We start from the raw sequence: 18,513 nt of genomic DNA on the forward strand, positions 1-18,513 counted from the left end.
CCTAAAAAAATAAAGGTTAAAATGTCAACTTTGTGGATCCCTGGGTGGCTCAGTGGTTTAACGCCTGCCTTTGGCCTGGGGCGTGATCCTGGAATCCCGGGATGGAGTCCCAAATCGGGTTCCCTGCGTGGAGCCTGCTTCTCCCTCTGCCTGTCTCTGCCTCTCTCTCTCTCTCTCTCTCTCTCTCTCTCTGTGTGTGTGTCTCTTAAGAATAAATAAGTAAAATCTTTAAAAAAATAAAATATCAAATTTTGTTATATATACTTCACCACATAAAAAAACAAATGAAGTACTTATACATAATTAATAGTGGTGCATTAACAGTGGTACTGGTTATACAAACCTATGACTACTACATTAAAAACTATGGGATCCCTGGGTGGCTCAGTGGTTTAGCACCTGCCTTCAGCCCAGGGCGTGGTCCTGGGGTCCCAGGATCAAGTCCCACATTGGGCTCCCTGCATGGAGCCTGCTTCTCCCTTTGCCTGTGTCTCTGCCTCTCTATGTGTCACTCATTAATAAATAAAATCTTAAAAAAATAAAAAGAAACAAAAACTACTGAATTATACACTTTAAAAAGGTGTGTTTTAGGGACACCTAGGTGGCTCAGTGGTTGAGCATCTGCCTTTGACTCAGGGAGTGATCCTGGGATGCAGGATCAAGTCCCACATGGGGCTCCCTGTGAGGAGCCTGCGTCTCCCTCTGCCTGTGTCTCTGCTTCTCTCTCTATATCCGTCTCTCATGAATAAATAAATAAATCTTTTAAAAAATAAATAAAAAGGTGTGTTTTATAGTAAAGAATTATATGAATTTAAAAAAGTAAAAATTTACACATATATTCCTTACCATCATAGTGCTTTTTTAGGTCAGCATAATTTGATAGTAAGCTGCCAGTGGTGGCTACCGTCAGAATAACATCACTGCCTTATAAAATCCCAAACTGCATTATCTGAATCTCCTTAGTGGCCTCTGATGCATTTATTCCCATTTGATGTTCACCTTACTTACTAAAAGAAACATAAAAATAGCAACCACATCACTTGAGTCTTTTTATCAACCCAAATACTAAGATTGCATGGTTAGGCATATCATAAGGACTTTGGAAGAGTCTGATTGTTTTATCTCAAATTCTACTCTTTAGATTTACGTTAATATCTACATAAAAATCTAACAGTAACATTAATTAATTTGGTTCTACTATATGATGGCATATATACCATTATTAATCATGATATTGGTTCAGGCAAATAAATATATAATGCAAGAATGGTATCCTATTGAATTTAAGACAAAATCTATATTCAGATTTTCTAAATGTGGAAATATTCTTAGAGTCCATGAGATTTAACTGCCTTGGTTTTTCATCAGTAAAATCCAGAGAATGAAGATCACCTACTAAATATGAATATTTGGAGAAAGATAATCTCTATAAAAATTTAATATTGGGACGCCTGGGTGGCTCAGCAGTTTGAGTGCTGCCTTCAGCCCAGGGCGTGATCCTGGAGTCCCAGGATCGAGTCCTACATCGGGCTCTCCATATGGAGCCTGCTTCTCTCTCTGCCTATGTCTCTGCCTCCCTCTGTCTCTCCTGAATGAGTAAAATCTTAAAAAAAAAAAAAAAACTTAATATTATGCTGTAATACTATATTAATGTTAGCTGTTTAAAGAACATTTCATGTTCTTTGATTATTACAAAAGAAATAATTCTAAAATCTCCTTTTTAGAGTAAAGTTCTACTTCTCAGCTCTGCTCTTATAACACTCATAAAAAAAATTGAGGACCTTGGTTGGAGAATGCATTTTTTATTAATAAAATACTAAGAATATCTAGGAAAGTGGAGGAGGAAATTTGCCTTTCTGCCAACTGTAGCAGCAAAAAAAGAGACTTTTTTGAATCATAATTTGCTCAAGGAACCTAAACTAATCAGGAGTCTCATAAAGTGAGACATTAAAACATTAATAAAAGGCTCAATACCTTTAATCTGTGAAAGAAATGTGAATAAATAAAATCATTATTAGTTATTTTCTCTTATTACAATACATACTTGGAAATGTTATTTGGAAGACACTAAAATAATTAATTAGGGACACCTGAGTGGTTCGGTGGTTGAGCATCTGCCTTTGGCTCAGGGTGTGATCCCAGGGTCTGGGATGGAGTCCTACACTGGGCTCCTTGTGGGGAGCCTGCTTCTCAGTCTTCTTGTGTCTGTCTCTGCCTGTCTCTCTCTCTGTGTGTCTCATGAATAAATAATGAATAAATATAGTTTTTTTCTCTCCCTCCCTCCCCTCGGTCCCCTCACTCCCCAAATAAAATCTTAAAAAAAAAAATCAGTTATTACTGTGAAGTTTTGTAAAACCAATCTTAAATCTCTTTTTAAAAATCTAGGGACCCCTGGGTGGCGCAGCGGTTTGGCGCCTGCCTTTGGCCCAGGGCGCGATCCTGGAGACCCGGTATTGAATCCCACGGCAGGCTCCCGGTACATGGAGCCTGCTTCTCCTTCTGCCTGTGTCTCTGCCTCTCTCTCTGTGTGTGACTAACATAAATAAATACAAATTTAAAAAAAATAAAAATAGGGATCCCTGGGTGGCGCAGCGGTTTGGCGCCTGCCTTTGGCCCAGGGCGCGATCCTGGAGACCCGGGATCGAATCCCACGTCGGGCTCCCGGTGCATGGAGCCTGCTTCTCCCTCTGCCTGTGTCTCTGCCCCTCTCTCTCTCTCTCTCTCTCTCTCTCTCTCTGTGACTATCATAAATAAATAAAAATTAAAAAAAAATAAATAAAAAAAAATAATAAAAATAAAAATCTAACTCTGGGGGCACCTGGCTAGCTCAGTTGGTAGAGCATGCCACTGTTTTTTTTGTTTTGTTTTGTTTTTTAAGAGAGAGAAGAGAGAAAAAAGAGAGCAGGAACTCAGGGAGGGGCATAGGGAAAGGAGAGAGAATCCCAAACAGACTCCACATTCAGAGTGGAACCCCACACAGGGTTCTGTTTCATGACCCTGAGATCATGACCTGAGCTGAAATCAAGAGTCCAGTGCTTAACTCACTGAGCCACCCAAGCACCCCAAGCTTGTGACTCTTGATCTCAGGTTTGTGAATTTGAACCCCATGTTGGGTATAAGAGATTTCTTAAAAACAAAAAAAAAATCTTTAAAGAAAAATCTTAACTCTGAAAGACTATCTTATTTGATACTTGCGCCCTGGTAACTAATTTAATTAATGGGTTATTTCTATTACCTAAAAAGTATAAATATCTAGAAAGGCTTTTTTTTCTTTTTTCCTTAAAGATTTTATTTATTTATTCATGACACACACACACAGAGGCAGAAACATAGGCAAAGGGAGATGCAAGCTCCACGCAGGGAGCCCGATGTGGGACTTGATCCCAGGACCACAGGATCATGCCCTGAGCCAAAGGCAGATGCTGAGACACCCAGACATCCTTGGAAAGTTTTTCAAACCAGAAATTGTCACTTCTGTCTTCTACTCACATGCACATATAATAAGACTCATGGACTCTTTGCAAACTCAGATTGTTAATTCTTTTTGGTTTGACTCTTATACTTAACTAATATGATCATACTCTTCAAAATAAAACAATACATATATACTAAATGGAAAAAATACGAATAGCATATCTCTGGGTGGTGGGAATAAGAGTATTTTATATTTCTTCATCAGATGTTCCCTAGGATAATGTATGTTTTACAACAAGCCTTCATTAACGGCATCACCAGAATATAAGATATTTCGAAATATTTCAATGACATTTCAACATATGACAAATGTATTTTAAAATATCATAAAGGGGCACCTATGTGGCTCAGTCAGTTGAGCAACCAACTCTAGATTGTAGCTCGGTGATCTTAAGTGGTGAAATTGAGCCCTGTGTAGGGCTCTGCCTGCAGTGGGGAGCCTGCTTGTGATTCTTTCTCTCCTCTCCCTCTGCTCCTCTCCTGCTCTCTCCCTCTGTCTCTTTCAAGAAATAAAACCTTTTATTTATTTATTCATGAGAGACATAGAAAGAGAGGCAGAGACAAAGGCAGAGGGAGAAGCGGGCTCCCTGCAGTGAGCTTGATGCAGGACTCAATCCCAGGATCCCAGATCACTACCTGAGCCAAAGGCAGACACTCAAACACTGAGCCACCCAAGTGTCCCTCAATAAATAAAATATTTTTAAAAATCATAGAGAAAAAACAACAGTTTTTTCATTCTTGTATTTATAACATCTGAACCCTATGCATGTCATGGGAAAGTATTACAAAGGAAACAAATTATACCTACAGTCCTTGCATATCCTTTGGTTGTATCTCCCCAAAACAAACACTTTCATTACCAAGATTCTACTGAAAACAAACACAATACAGTTAAATGGCACTTGTAAATTGCATCAGAGAATGTAATAAAGGTAGAGAGTGTTTGATACACAATAGATGCTTGATGAATGTGGCTACATCACCACCCTACCTTAGTGAACAATTAAAATATTAAATATTAAATATTACTTTATGATGCACTCCTTGCAAAACTTCTCACACTAATACCTTTTTGAGTGGGATTCATATATAATTCATATATAATTTAAATTTTCCCAGGGAATACGGTTGATAAATATGAATATTGCTTAACATTATAGAGTGTAGGGCAGCCAGGGGTGGGGGGGGTGGGGGAGTGGCTCAGTGGTTTAGCGCCACCTTCAGCCCAGGGCATGATCCTTGGAGACCCGGGATAGAGTCCCACGTGGGGCTTCCTGGATGGAGGCTGCTTCTCCCTCTGCCTGTGCGTCTGCCTCTCTCTCCTTGTGTCTCTCATGAATAAATAAATAAATAAAATATTTTTAAAAACATTATAGAGTATATATTTTCCTTAAGTCTAATTCTGTATAAACATAATCTTTTTTCAAAGATTCATTTATTTTAGAGAAAGAGCATGCGCATGAGTGGGGGAGAGATAAACGGAGAGGGAAAAGAAGGGAATCTCAAGCCCACATACTCCAGAGTGTTGAGCTGGACTAGGGGCTCCATCTTACCACTCCTAGATCATGACCTGAGCCAAAACCAAGAGTGGGAGGCTTAACCCATTGAGCTACCCAGGCACCCCTATATAAATATAATATCAACAGCTACATCATATTCAACCATATGGGTTCATCATTAAACATTTCCATAATCCTGAACAAAATGTTTCACATCATTAGAAGCAAGAAAATTGTCCTTGATTCTAACCCCCCCCAAAAAAATCTGAATACTGGGGGGTTCTGTTTACAATAACAATACACAGGAGGATGTGAATGATAACAGAATGAACATGAGAATGTTAATGAGGTTTTACTTCAATATCACCCAATATCCACTGGGAAGAAAGCAGATCATGATTGGGACATTTCAGAAAAAGGAAAGAATGTCCTAAAACCAATAATTTTATGGGGGTGGGGGGACTAGCCCAAACAGTGATTTTTTTTTTTTTTTTTTTTGGACGCAACAATTCTTTCCTCCAATTCTTTCCTCCTCATCGGGGTCCTTCTTTTGGGAGAATGGCAGGAGGCAGTAGGGAGTCACAGGATGCCAGGAGCACAGAATGACCTCGTTGTACAACATTCTCTACGTCCATGCCCGCCCTGCTCACACACACACAGATGGAAATGGGACAGCGTGTCATCTGTGTAAAGTTTACAGGAAGTTCCTGATCTCTGGGAACGCCGTGGTTCTGAGACACGTGGCTGCCCCTCAGAGCTCCCATGTAAAGGATTTCCAAGGCGTTCCCGACCTCCAACTTCGTTCTTATGGCCATTCCTCTGTGGCAGCCACAAGCAGCTGTGAGGAGAGAAGCGGAAGGAAGCGGCCGGGAACCCAGAGCCGTGGGACGAGGACACAACAGAGCCACAACAATCGCCGCACAGGTAAAAAGCACGCAACCTAATCCACGGCGCAACACGTGCACAGCCACGCACGTGCCTCACCCTCACTTCACAATCGCACCTGCTGTAACGGAGGCACCGCTGGGCGCGCGTGCGCAGACAGGAGCACACGCGCTCGCTCGCTCGCCCCCTCGCCATCTGCCCCTGCGGACCCACAGCACCCTCCTCCGCGGTTCCGGTCACGGTTAACAACTGGCCGCCCCTACCGCGGGCTTCCACGCTTTAAAGCCTGCCTCCCCCACCCCAGGTTAACTTGGTTGTCCAGAGCCCAGCCTGTCGACACCCCGCGCCGCTTACATCCCGAGATGAGCTCAACTCACCGAGCGCACAGCGAGAGAACCGCGCGAAAAAATGGAAAGGAAACCAAAGAGCCGCTGGGCCCGCTGCCCTCTGGGAAATGTTGGAGCCGGCCTGTCCGTGGCCGCGGTGGCTTGTGGGGAAAGCAGCCCGAATCCCAGAAGCCTCACGGAAGCGCTAGGTCGCGCCCGGACCGCCCAGCGCTGGCCCGATGGGGAGATTGTCTGAGGAGTGCGCCACCCGAGGGCTGGTAACGCCCGCAGGGAAACAGAAGACGGCGCGGTCAGGCTAGAAGGCAGGCAAGGGCACTCCGGAGCTGGCGGCCGTCGGCAGCCGCGGGCCTGAGGGTGCAGAGCCGCAAGGTAGGCTCCGTAGAGCGGCCCCAGGGCCATGCGGGGACTCCGTGCGATGTCCCCTAAGTAGCGGCAGCCTGGTGGTCACACACGGGAAAGAACCTCTAGGCACTACTCTTCATGTGTACCAGCTGCATTTAATAGTGGTGAGTACGAGTGAGGTAATTTTAATACTTAACGTTCAGATATAGTCAACGCCAACTGAATAATGTAAAAGTGATCTGGTGATAATCTCCTTTTGTTTCGTAATATTGGTTTACGAAGAGTTTTTCCAAGGACAAACATTATATGGTCTCATTCATTTGGGGAATATAAAAATTAGTGAAAGGGAATAAAGAGAAAGGAGAGAAAATGAGTGGAAATATCAGTGAGGGTGACAAAACATGAGAGACACCTAACTCTGGGAAATGAACAAGGGGTAGTGGAAGGGGAAGTGGGGGGGGATGGGGTGACTGGGTGATGGGCACTGAGGGGGGCACTTGGCGGAATGAGCACTGGGTGTTATGCTATATGTTGGCAAATTGAACTCCAATTAAAAATAAAGAAAAATAAAGAGAATATGTGAGAGATAGAGATTTCTATGATGATCATCTCTGACAAATTCTACCCTGATTCTTCCTGAAATTCGGTTAATGTACCTTCACAAAATATGTATTTATTATCCCAATTTGCCTAAGCCAATGTAAATTGTGGTTTCTATCGCTTGAAGATAGGTACGTTGGATATATTTGTGTCTTTTTTAGAAAATCATCAACTTGGTAACAATAATAAAAATAAAATGAACTTTAATCCCCCCAAGAAAACAAAACAAAACGAAGAGCTTTTCCAAGCATAACCAAAGAGAAATGTTATATAAATATTAAGATTTGACTGGATGCTCATTTGTCAGACCCCAACTTAGTTCTCCTTCAGTATTGTGTGTTGGGTGTTCTCCTTTGCCTCTCCATGTAAAAATTTGCTATCAGTCTGTCGATATCCAAAAATAACTTGCAAGGATTTTGTTTAATGTTTTTATGACGAAAGGGTGTTGAATTTTGTCAGATAATTTTCTGATCAATTGAGATAGTCGTGGGTTTTTGTTTTTTTTTTTCTTTCAGCTCTAACCCTGTTTTTATACAAGAATCATGTTGATGTAGAGCAAGTGTAGAGGTGGGGAAGAATTTTAGGTCTTAGTCTCTCGGTTTGCTGGTGACCCTGAGCTGTGATCTGCACAAGTTCTCCAATCCTTTCCTCCCTCAACCAGTTAGGTGACACAGGAGGACTAGAGGGGCTGGGTATTTCCTTTTCTTCACATTGGTTGGTCCCTGGTGTGGGACCCAAGAAATTCAGAAAATGTCCCCCACCCCGGGCTCTAGATGAATAACAACTGCGGCCTCTAGCCCAAGTCAGTTCCAAGAAAAACCTCAGAGCATGCCCTTAATGGAAAGTTCCATATCAGAATGAAGAACTAAGAGCTTGAGAAACTCCCTGACCCTTACTGGAAATCCCCTAGACCAGCCCATAAAATCCAGCTGTGACCCACCTCGGGGATCCAAGTCCCTGTTCCGCTGTGACAGGTATACTTGGACCCAAGCTCGAGCTTGTTAACAAACCCTCATGAGCTTGCATCGGTGTCGGCTCCTTGGTGGTGGTTTCTGGGATTCGCAATATTGGGCACAACATTGGTAAATTAGTTCCCCTTGAGGGCAGGTGAGCAACAGAATACCTAAATATTTCAAAAAGGTTAGTTTCCCCTCCCTCTGCAGGGGGAATCTCCTCTGATCTTTATCCTGAGAAAGTGATGGTGTTCTTAGAGGTCAAACTCAAGAAAGTGGGGGCCGGTAAGAGTTTTTAAGTCTGAAGCTGGTCCACACTGTTTTCTAACAGTTTCTAACAACTCATCAATTCCTACCAGTCCCTGGCTCTAGCAGCTTCTTCTTCAGGTTATCTGTGTTTCTCTTTCCCTTTTCTCCAGTTCTCAAGATCATTTGTCTGCCCAGGGACCTCAATTCTCTGTGGGAAATAAGAATTACAAATTTTCAGTTTGCTTAGCTCTTTTCTTGCTATGACAATAGTAGTGATCACTTACAGGCTCTTTCCATTTTGGAGCAAAAAAGCAGAAGTCCTTCTGATTTTTTAATAGTAGCTTCTTTGATGTGTAGTATACATACCTAAAAGCACATATAGTCTAAGTACCCCTGGATGGATTTTCAGAAACTGAATACATTCATTTATTTAACTAATATCCAGGTCAAGAAAGGATATTACCAGCATCCCAAAATATGTCTTCATGCTCTCTTCTGTTTTCTTTTTCATTCTACAAGAATGATCACTATCCAAATTTCTAACAGCAAAGATTGGTTTGGCAATCTTTTTATATCAATGCAATTACACAGTATATACTCTTTTTTAAGTTATTTATTTATTCATGAGAGACAGAGAGAGAGGCAGAGACACAGGCAGAGGGAGAAGCAGGCTCCATGCAGGGAGCCTGACATGGGACGCGGGACCCGATCCCGGATCTCCAGGATTACGCCCTGAGCCAAAGGCAGGCACTAAACCACTGAGCCACCGGGGCCGCCCCACAGTATATACTCTTATGTCTGAATTCTCTTGCTCAGCATTGTGTGATTCACCCGTTGCATGTTGTTGCATGTAGTTCTAGGTTATTTATTGATGCAGGAAATGTTGGGGTTTGGAGCTGACAGCCAAGAAAGAATTCTTGAGACCTCTTCAGTATAAAAAGGTGGTTTTGTTAAAGCATGGGAACAGGACCCATGGGCAGAAAGACTTGCACTGGAGTTGTGAGGAGTGACTGATTATATACTTTCAAGTTGGGGGGTGGTTAGGGAGAGCATAAGTCTCTAAGGAATTTTGGAAGCAAGATTCTCAGAACCTTGAGGAGGCTAGCTATTGCTAGGAAAAGGTACCTTATTACTGTCTAGTAAAACCTTAGTCATGAAACCCTTCAGATGTATATTAGTGGGCCATATGCTTGGGGGATGATTGCCAACATATATCTTGGGGGGTAGAGATAAAGGAAGTTTTTAAAGGAATTTTTATATGTTAAATAAGACTTACAGGATCCTGGAGGGTTGAACTAAGATTGTGTTTTTGCCCTTAGCAAAATGTCAACATCCAGATAGTTGAGCTCCTAGAGGAGGGTCACTCTACCTGTTTCAAGGTCTTATCAATGGGCTTTAGGCAGCAAGGAACTTTATTTTTTTTTTCTTTTGATTCTCACATCATTTATTCATTTTTGTGTCAAAATATATAACAAGTCACATTTACTTTTCACTTCTGTCAAATGAACAGAGAGAATAAAAAGAGAAAAGATAAGAATGAAAATTGGGTCACTCTCAATCCTGCAGACATTAAAAGGATAATGAAAGGCTTTCATATACAGTTTATATGAATACATTTGAAAATTTATATGAAACAGGCAAATTCCTAGTAATATACAGTAAACCAACTTTGCTGGGGGTTAATAGGCAATGTGAAGAGTCCTACGTAGTAATGAAATTGAATCCATTGCTGCAAGCCTTTCCAATAGATAGTTCCAGCTCATGTGACTTCATTCTACCAATGCTTTAAGGAAAAAAACCCACTCATACGGAGTCTCAAGAGAATTGATAAATGTTGGAACTCACTCCAATTTATTTTATGAAGTGACACAAGCATGGATACTTTAACTTTATAAAGACATTCAAGAAAAAAGAAGTTTATAGGTCATCCTCACTGATGAAAATGAATGTACAAAACAAAATAATAAATTAAATCCGAGGTGCCTAAGTGGCTTGGTGGGTTAAGCGTCTGCCTTTGGTTCAGGTCATAATCCCAGGGTCCTAAAATCAAGCCATGTATCAGGCTTTCTGCTCAGGGAGCCTGCTTCTCCCTCTGCCTACTTGTGCTATCTCTTCAAATGAATGAATGAATGAATAATCTTTTTTTAAAAATCCTACAATAGGGGCAGCCCGGGTGGCACAGCGGTTTAGTGCCACCTTCGGCCCAAGGTGTGATCCTGGAGACCCGGGATCGAGTCCTGCATTGGGCTCCCTGCATGGAGCCTGCTTCTCCCTCTGCCTGTGTCTCTGCCTCTCTCTGTGTCTCTCATGAATAAATAAATAAGGTCTTAAAAAAAAATCCTACAATATATGAAAAGGATAATATATCATGACTATGTTGGGAATATTGTCAGAATGCAGAGTAGGTTTAACATTTGAAAATCAGCGTAACTTAGCACATTAATGTAATGAAATAGAATCATCTTATATTATCACACAAATAGATGGAGGAAAGACATTTCATAGAATTTATCCTTTCAGCAAAAACAAAAATGGAACTTCCTCAGTCCCATAAAGGTGTGTCTTAAATTCCTAGAGAAAACAGCTCTTAATGGTAAAAGGTCTCCCTTGGTATCTGAGAATGAGACAAAGATACTTGCTATCAAGCTTTCTATTTAATACTGTAATTGAGATTCTTACTAATTCAGTAAGGTAAGAAAAAAAGGTGCAGTGACTTGAAAGAAAAAAAGTATTATCGTTGTGTTCATAGAAAATCCTAAAGAATATATAAATTATCAATCTTTTCTTTCCTCCATCTTTTTTCATTATTTCCCCCAGAAGCCTTTTAAGATATTTTGCCCCTTGGGACATCTGGGTGGCTCAGCAGATGAGTGTCTGCCTTTGGCTCAGGGCATGATCCTGGAGTCCTGGGATCGAGTCCCACATCGGGCTCCCTGTGGGGAGCTTGCTTCTCCCTGTAGGGAGCCTACTTCTCCCTCTGCCTGTGTCTCTGCCTCTTTCTGTGTCTCTCATGAGTAAATAAATAAAATCTTTTTAAAATAAAAATATAAATAAATTAAATTGTCTAAACTGAAGGAAAGAGAATAAACAGTTTTTAAAAATTAATATTCTCAATTACCTGTAGGATAATATAAAAAAGTTTTGAAGTAATAATAGGTGAAATTTTACAGATCTGTATGAAAATTAATAAGAAATTAAAACACAAATTTATAATTCAAGAATCCCCAAGAAACTCAAGTGGAAAAATATAAAAACCATGCCTAGATTCATCATAGTCAAACTACTGAAAACTAAGGACAAATACAGATTAGCGGGTAATCATCAGGGAAAAAAGTATTTTCCCCCTTTTGAAATGTGAGAAAATATAAGCAAAGAAAGCACACAAAGGGTAGGCGGTTATAAAGTTAGGATCCAACCTGAAAAGATACCACATTTTCCCCTATGACTCAGGTTTTTCCACTATAGGCTTTAGGAATTTGAGGGGAGAGACAAGGATGCCCACACTCACCACTTTTGTTCAGTATATTAGAAGTCCCAGCCAAAGGAATTAGGAAAAAGAAATAAAAGACATTCAATTGGAAAGGAAGAAATAAAACTATCACTATTTGCAGATGACATGATTATATATAGAAAACCCTAAAGATTTTGGCACAAAAACTTTTAGAACTAATAAATGAATTTAGTAAAGTTGCAGGACACGATATCAATTTATAAAAATCATTTGCATTTCTATACACTATCAGAAAAATTAAGAAAACAATCCCAATTACAATGATATCAAAAAGAATAAAATACCCTAGGAATAGATTTAACCAAGGAAGTGAAAGACCTGTATAGTGAAAACTGTAAGACATTGATTAAAGAAAATGAAAAAGACTCAAATATACAGAATGATATTCCATGTTCTTGGACTAGAAATATTAATATTAAAATTTCCATACTACCCAAAGCAATCTACAGATTGAGTGCAGTCCTTATCAAAATTCTAATGGTATTTTTCATAGAAATAGAACAAATGATCCTAAAATTTGTAGGGAATCAAAAGACCCCAAATAGCCAAAGCAATCTTAAGAAAAAGAAAACTGGAGGCATCACAGTTCCTAATTCCAAACTATATTACAAACCTATAGTAATCAAACCTGTATATGGTATTGGCATACAAAAAGACATATAGATCAATGGGACAGATTAGAGTCCAGAAATCTACATGTAAACGGTCAATTAATTTATAACAAAGGAGCCAAGAATATACAATGGGGAAAGGACAGTCTCTTCAATGAATGGTGTTGAGAAAACTAGGCTTCCCCACAAAAGAATGAAACTGGACTACTTTCTTATAATACAATTCTAAAACTCACTCCAAATAACCAAAATAATCTTGGGAAAGAAGAACAAAACTGGAGATATTACACTTCCTGATTTCAAAATATATTTCAAAGCCTTACTAATTAAAACAGTATGGGCTGGTAAAAAGACATATAGACAGACCTTATACATCAAATGATCATAACAGGAAGCCCAGAATTAAATCCACACATATAAGATCAGTTGATCTTCAACAAAGATGGCAAGAATACACAATGGGGAAAGGACAGTCTCCAATAAATTGTGTTAGGAAAAATGGATATCCACATAAGAATGAAATTGGACGTATGTATTACACCATACATATCAACCCAAAATGGATTAAAAACTTAAATTAAGTTCCGAAACTAAAACTAGAAATCATAGAGGAAAAGATTCACAGCATGAATACAATACCAAAAGCATAGGCAACAAAAGTTGAAACAGACCAGTGAGACTGTATCAAATTTAAGTTTCAAGGCACCTGGGTGGCTTAGTGGTTAAATATCTGCTTTCAGCGCAGGTGGGGATCCCAGGGTCCTGGGATTAAGTCCTGCATAAGGCTCCATGCACGGAGCCTGCTTCTCCCTCTCCCTATGTCTCTGTCTCTCTCTCTCTGTCTCTCATGAATAAATAAATAAAATCTTTAAAAAAATAAAAAAAAGTTTACGACAGCAAAAGAAATAATCCACAGAGTGAAAAGCAATCTATGCACTGGAAGAAAATATTTGCAAACCGTATCAGATAAGGAGTTCATCTCTAAGAAAAAAAATATAAGGAAATCCTACAACTTAATAGCAAAACAAAGAAACAAAACCCATCAAATACCTCTATTTAAAAATGGGTTAAGTTTTAAATAAACATTTCTGCAAAGAAGACATAAAAATAGCCAATAGGTATATGAAATCCATGCCAGCAATCTGTTGAGGGTTCCAATTTTTCCACAAACTCATCAACACTATTTTCCTTTTTCTCTTTTTTTTTTTTCAAGATTTTATTTATTCATGAGAGATACAGAGAGACAGGGAGAGACATAGGCAGAGGGAGAAGCAGGCTCCCTGTGGGGAGCCTGATGCAGGACTTGATCCCAGTACCCCAGGATCATGACCTGAGCCAAAGGCACACGCCAAACTACTTAACCACCCAGGTGCCACTCCTTTATCTTTCAAATGGATATCCTAATGGTTACAAAGCTGGTATTTCATTGTGATTTTGATTTGCATTTCTCTAATGATGTTGGGCATTTTTCCATGGGCTATTGCCCATTTGTATATTTACTTTAGAGAAATGTCTTCAAATTCTTTGGTTTTAGATTGTGTTGTTTTTTTATTGTTGAGTTGTAAGTGTTCTTTATATATTCTGGACACTAGACTCAGTATCAGAGAGAGGATTTGAAAATATTGTTCCCATTGTCTTTTTATCTTCTTGATCATGTCCTTAGACTCAAAAAAAGTATTCACTTTTAATGAAGTCCAATTTACCTATTTTTTTGTTTGCATGTGCTTTAGATGTTACCTAAGAAACTGCTGCTTAATTGAAGGTTGCAAAGATTTACATCCATCTATTCTAAGCATAGTCATGTTTTTTTTTTTCCCACATACAACTATGTTTCTTTCCAGTGTCCTCCTACCCCCTCAAAACTGATTGCCCCAGACATGTTCTTCAACTTCACTGAGTTGTCCACGGGACCAGGAAAGATTTCTTGGATCATCTTAACCAGGCCTCTGGGTAGGAGGATATTTGTTGAACTTCTGCCATCCATCCTCTCTTAAATATTCCTTAGGTTCTAGACTCAAACTTGCTGGCTTCAGTTTCCATCTCTACCTTTGACTAAGCTCTGTGACTTTGAGTGAACCACTGACCTAGGTCTGTGTTGCTTACAGTGTCATCTGAGTACCTACAGTATCACTATCACTTGAGAGAGAACCTCTAAGAAATTCAGATTCTTAGTCCCCAGCCCACATTTCCTGAATCAGAAACCGGTGGTGGGGCCCAGAAATCTATGTATTAAAAAGTCATCCAGATAATTTGGATATGAGTAGTGAGGACCAATATCAGTTTTCTCAGCTATAACTTTTTAAAATATCCTGGAGAACCCCAAAATAATATGGTTCTTCCTGTGCGCATCCTCTTTATGCCATCTCACAGTTTAAACAGCTTGGGGAGTTCCCTTTGCCCTCAACGTTCACTGTGAAATTTCTGTGTTTCAAGTTTAGTAATTGTAGGCCCTCCTACTGCTGGTGAGGGAATTCTCAAGAGGATAAGAAACAGAAAATGTCCTTTCATCTCTATAGCTTCCAGAGCAACATATGATTACCAATGTCAAGAAAGCAACCATGTCCATGTTGTGCCAACAAAACAGTATCAGGAAGCATCTCGCTATGGGAGGTTAATGCTATTTTCCAGTGTGTGTTACCCCTAATCTCTGAACTGCTTCTGACCTTGACCTTCTGCCTTCCCTGCCTCAGGAATAATGGGTCAAATCAGAACTGCATTCTCTCCAGGGTGTGAATACTTGTGAATCTCCTTTGCAAAGCATTAGGATGACTTTAGCACCTCCCCTTCTTGTACCCACAAGAGGTAAAATAAGTTAAAATGATTCTGCTTAGTTTGTGTATAAAGTAGGTAGAGGAGTTCCTGAGCATTAAGATGAACTGATGGTGTTGGGAATCAGCAGTGCTAGCAAAAGATGCTCACTATAGAATGTAGTCATTCTAAGGAAGGCCTGATTGTCAGGAAGAGAAGATAAGCCTCCCAATCCTCAGCTAGCTACTCTAGTTTAAAGCTCTCTCCTGTGTTTATTTTTTTTTTAATAAAGATTTTATTTATTCATGAGAGACAAAGAGAGAGAGAGAGAGAGGCAGAGACACAGGCAGAGGGAGAAGCATGTAGGGAGCCCGATGTGGGACTCCATCTCCAGGATCACGCCCTGGACTGAAGGCGGCACTAAACCGCTGAGCCACCCGGGGCTGACGTGTGTGTGTGTGTGTGTGTGTGTGTGTGTGTGTGTGTGTGTTTAAGGATTTTATTTATATATTTGACAGAGAGAGCACAATCAAGGGGAGTGGAAGAGGGAGAAGCAGGTTTCCTGCTGAGCAGGAAGCCAGATGTGGAGCCCTTAGAGAGCATGAGCAGGGTGAGGAGGGGCAGAGGGAAAAGCAGATTCCCCACTGAACAGGGAGCCTGACATGTGGCTTGATGCCGGTACTCCAGGATCATGACCTGAGCCAAAGACAAATGTTTAACTCAGTCACCCAGGCGCCCCTGTATCTCCTGGTTTTAAATACTTAAGAAGAATAAAAATGATTCTGTGGAGTTTCCAGCTTGTCCAAGGAGATAATTTATTCTGCAGTTGGAATGAGTGCTTCTTCCAATGGGAACTGAGTTACAAAGTGGGAAATACAAGGGTTTCCTAAACCAAAGGCAATACCAATCTTTCTGATGCTAAAGCTATATAATCAGAAATACTGTCTACCACCTGATAGTTATATTTAGCACCACAGATTTCAAAGAAAAGGAGTGTCCTTTGGAGAGTGTTATGGACTGAACTGTGTCCCTCTAAAATTCATATGTTGAAGCTCTAACCTGCAAAGTGACTGTTTTTGGCCACAGAGATTTTAGGAGGCCAATAATGGCTAAATGAGGTCATAAGAATGGAGTTCTAACCCAATAGGATTGGTAGGTAGCCTTATAAGAGGAGGAGGGGCAGGATCACTCTTTCTCCATGCACATGCACCAAGGAAACACCATATGAGGACACAATGAGAAGGCAGCCAGGTAGGAAGTGAGCCCTCATCAGAACCCATTAAAGCGGTCACCCTGATTTTGGACCTTCCAGGCTTTAGAACTGTGAGAAAATAAATTTCTATTGTTTAATCCACTCACCCAGTCTATGTTATATTGTTATAGCCGGCAGAGCTAAGACAGAGGAGACTTTGATTAATAGGACCCCATAGAGCTACTACTCTTTCTGTTGACTTCATGGGTCACTAAATGTTGACATGAAGCTTAGATAGGGAAAGACACACAGGTCACAGTATATGAAGAAATGAAGCCAAACCATTTAAGACTGAAGTGTTAATCACTCTTATAGAGGCATAGTTATAATATTAAGATAATAATAATGACGTTAATGATTTATTATTTCTGTGGGATGCAGTAGGGTTATAGGAATGAACAGCCTATTCAGAGAGAAGTATTACAACCACACTATAGTAAAAACCAAAGTATAATTATATAGACTATAATTAAGACCATAAATGATTATACTCATGATGGCCTTTGAAGGACAGCATTGCATGGGGATTAATATAATGTATCTTGTAGCTAAATAACTTGGCTTTGAATCCTCCTGTGCTTACTAGCTTTTTACCTTGGGCAAGTTCCTTTACTTCTCTAGGACTCATGTTCTTCATCTGTGAAATAGGAATAATAATCAGCTCATCTTAAGCATTGTTGTGTGGATTGATTTGTTATAAAGTGCCTAGAATAGGGACTGGTGCATTCAGATGCTTTTTTTATTTTTTATTTTTATTTTAAAATTTTTTTAAAAAGATTTTATTTATTCATTCATGAGAGACAGAGAGAGAGAGAGAGAGAGGCAGAGACACAGGCAGAGGGAGAAGCAGGCTCCATGCAGGGAGCCCGATGTGGGAATTGATCCTGGGACTCCAGGATCACGCCTTGGGCCAAAGGCAGGCGCCAAACCGCTGAGCCAGGATCCCCCTGGATGTTTAATGAAATTGCTGCCATCATTATCATCATCATCATCAATCACTATTAGTACTGTGTACTGGGTTCTGTCATTTAAGCCTGGTAATATATGGACTTTCCCCTCTGGTTTACAAGATTGTTATGACTCCTAATAGTAGTATCAGTTGTAATGATAATATAATGTAAATGCAAATAATCACAATGTTTGTGTGGTAGCCAGTCTCCAAGATTTCCCTTAATGATATCTTGCTTCCAGATATTTACCTCTTCCACAATGAATAGGACTGACCAAAAATCAAATATATAACAAATTCAGCCACCATTATTTGTGAATACACTGAAAAGCCCTATGCCCATGTAATGAGGAATGAAGGCCTGCCAAAAGTCATGTGAGTTGGCTTGGAATTAGATCCCGCAAGCCTCAATCAGCTTTCAGATGATTGCAACTCTAGACAATATCTTGACTATAACCTCATGAGTGTTCCTAAGCCAGAACCACCTAGCTAAGCTATTCCCAGATTTCTGGCCCTCAGAAACTGAGAGAATAAATGTTTATTGTTGTTTTAAGCCCTAGGTTTTGGGTAGCTTGTTACATAGTGATAAATAATGTAGTCAGCAGCACATTATAAACCTGCCATTTTCCAGAGTGTAATGGAACATACCATCGGTTCTCAGAATTGAAATTATAGTCTTATCTTTTTACATAATTTCTCCACTTAACATGGACCTGGAACTCATGACCCTGAGATGAAGTGTCATATTCTCTACCAACTGTGCCAACCAGGCACCCCAATTATGGTCATTACCTTAATGTAATTAAAATTATCGTATTAAAGTAGTACTTACATTGTCCTATTTCACAGAAGGAAACAGAACACCAGTTTTTGTTTTAATAGCAATGCCCATTATAATAAATATTAAAATAGCAGTCATAATATTGTTAAAGGAATAACCTAATTGAGCTCATTTCATGGAGGGGGGAAAGAACTTCACCTTTAGAAGTGAAGTTTGCATTATATTAACACAATGATAGCAAACACAGACCTGAAGGTGGCAGAAAGCAAAAGGGATACAGGATTTCCCTAGCATCAGAGTTTGTGTTATTCA

At 40.0% G+C, this 18,513-nt stretch overlaps 1 protein-coding gene across 5 annotated transcripts in view; it reads left to right on the forward strand.

Annotated features, from left to right (window-relative positions):
- Positions 1–6,030: 6,030 nt before the first annotated feature.
- Positions 6,031–18,513, forward strand: part of ZNF383 (zinc finger protein 383) — an 83,060-nt gene continuing 70,577 nt past the window's right edge. For 3 of the 5 annotated variants that reach the window (XM_077908460.1, XM_077908478.1, XM_077908535.1), the window contains exon 1: positions 6,032–6,711. The gene's annotated coding sequence lies outside the window, so the exon portion shown is untranslated. Of the gene's footprint in view, positions 6,712–18,513 lie in introns of all 5 variants that reach the window. The other 2 variants (XM_077908595.1, XM_077908684.1) reach the window with 1 other exon arrangement.

Source organism: Canis aureus, chromosome 1 (assembly GCF_053574225.1).
Source record: "Canis aureus isolate CA01 chromosome 1, VMU_Caureus_v.1.0, whole genome shotgun sequence".
NCBI classification, from domain to species: domain Eukaryota; kingdom Metazoa; phylum Chordata; class Mammalia; order Carnivora; family Canidae; genus Canis; species Canis aureus.